A 2,595-nucleotide genomic window follows, 5' to 3' on the forward strand; every position below is an offset into this window, starting at 1 on the left:
CACCCAGTTCTGGTCAAGTGGTCGACTTCTCTCTGCAGTTAGCAGCTCTTCTTGACAAGGAGCCTGTTCTTTGGGCGGGAGGGTGCGGGAGGAACCCACCCAACTGGGGAGTAACCACGAAAAGCAGGGGCGTAGGACCCCAGTACTCTCGGCTTTTCCTCGCCATTCCCGGCCTGTCTCCATCAGCCTGTCCCCTCTTTGCTCCATGTTCGTTTCTCCACCTCCGAGATAGTGACAGCAGTGATCCCTTCACCGAAAGCTAAGCGCCAGGTATTATGCTAAACAGTTGACGTGAGGTAACCCTCACTCCTTGGAGAGGTGCTGTGACCGCCTCCACTGCACAGACAAGGAAACTCAAGATTGAAGAGGTGAAGGAAGAACCCCACATCTCACGGCCAGTGTGGGGCGGAGCCAGCATATGGATCCCACAGACTGGATCCACATTCCCTCTAATAGGGAGAGCAGCTGGGTGTGGCAACAGTGGGACCAGGTGATGTCCTCCAAGCAGGGGGCACCTCCAACCAGGAGCTCTAGACCACCTCCAATTTAACCTCTCCTCCTCAAAATGTAATTAACCCCACCACTCATCCGATGCCTCATGGCAGAGGGCCAGCCTGGCCCATGCATCCACAGAGCTGAGATTCTAGAATAGATAACTTTTTAAATATGATCATTCACTGTCTACAGGATGCATTTTTGACATTACCTCATTTAATGCCGCAGCAATCCTATGGGATGGATCCTATTTTCAGATGAAGAACCTCCTCAGTGAGGCCCACCCTGATTAAACTGTAGCCCACTGCAACCCCTCACCCCAGAGCTCCTCCCCGGCAGCATTTCCCCGCCATGGCACCATGAGCACCTGACCTGGTAAGCGTTCAGCCGCTCCTCCAGCCAGAGGGGGGAAGTCCCTGAGAGCGGCAAGATGCGCCTCCTGCACAGGTCCTGCCCGTGCCTGCTCCACCCACACACCCCGGGACCCCGTTCCTCCCAGCTTCCCCACCCAGTATCCCAACACTCCCCAGCATTATGGGCCCCCCAAAGACGTCAGGACGTAGTCAATACGTTCTCTTACCAGGCAAAGGGGAATTAAGGTCCTAGAAGGAATTAAGGTTGCTAATCAGCTGACTTTAGGGAGATTACCCCTGTGCCCCAAGTAATCCCAAGGGTCCTTAGATGGGAAAGAGGGAGGCAGAGATCAAGTGATGCACTGTGCAAAAGGCTCAGCCAGCCACGGCTGCCTTTCAAGATGGAAGCAGGAGGCATCTAGAAAGTCGTCAAAGTGGGAAAACATTCTCCCTTGGAGCCTGCAGAAGCCCCTGATACCTCAATGTTGGCCCATTTTGGACTTCTGGCGTCCAGAGCTGTTAAGATAGTAAGTGTGTGTTGTTTTAGGGCAGCAAGTCTGTGGTAACTGGCTGCAGCAGCGACAGCAGATGAGCGCATGGCAGAGACTCGGGCCACACAGTAACGTGTGTGCTCCCATCACACAATGAAATGTGGCTAGTGTTTCTGGGTGGCCTGGGGTGATCCTAGTTGCACACACGCTCTCAGCACACTGCCCGGCACCACAGTATCACCAAATGACGGCTGTGGGGTCATAGCTACCACGGGTGCCAGGGCCAAAGTACCAGAGGCTTCCTCTACCCCCGGCTGGCAGTTCCGTGGCTGCTCCAGGACTCTCAGGGACTCAGAGGGTTCCAAATTTGGGCAGTCCTACTCAGCTTTCAGAGAAGGTGTCCGACAGGTGCACTGCCCCCTCCTGAGGGGGTGGGAGTCCTCCAAACGGGGCAGACACCTCAAGGGGACAAGTCTGTCTGCCATGGCTGAGGAGCTGAGCACCCACACTAATCCCCTGGCAGAGAGGCAGGAAGACACTGAAAAGTGTGTATGAACAGCAAACAAACACATAAAATTTTGACATCATTGGGGCGCCTGGGTGGCTCAGTCGGTTAAGAGTCCGACTCTTGATCTCAGCTCAGGTCTTGATCTCAGGGTCATTAGTTCAAGCTCCGCACTGGGCTCCACGCTGGGCATGGAGCCTACTTGAAAACAAACAGAAGACTGACATCATTAGCCATTAGTGAAATGAAATACCATTACACACCAGTGGAAACAAAGTATCATTTTTAAATGCCTTATTTTTGTTTCCAAAAGCAGAGTCTACTTAATTGTGTGGATTACAAGGGACCCCAAAGAAGAGAAAAGGCTTCCCCATAGAACCAGAAAATAGAGCGATAAAACATTATTAGTTTAAACACAGAACCACAATAAAATTGCCCCATCATTTCATGCAGTCCTATGTAATTCATTCCTGTTCCACTGGATCTTGGATTAGCAGTCAGCTTTCATGATGCTGTCTTGCTCCTGGAATGGAGAGAGTCCTGGAAATCTGGACGCAGACCACAGGGCTAATCTGAGAGGTGTTCAAGTGACGTCTGCTCAGAAGCCCGCACCCAAGAGTCTATTCTTTAAAGGCGTGATGGTTTCAAGTACCTGGTACAGTCATTCTTCATGAGGCTGTAGGACCATCCTCTGTCTCACACATACACACACACACACACACACACACACACACACACACACACACACACA

The sequence above is a fragment of the Callorhinus ursinus genome, unplaced genomic scaffold, assembly GCF_003265705.2.
Source record: "Callorhinus ursinus isolate GAN/ISIS: 27379988/994484 unplaced genomic scaffold, GSC_fseal_2.0 scaffold37, whole genome shotgun sequence".
Taxonomy (NCBI): domain Eukaryota; kingdom Metazoa; phylum Chordata; class Mammalia; order Carnivora; family Otariidae; genus Callorhinus; species Callorhinus ursinus.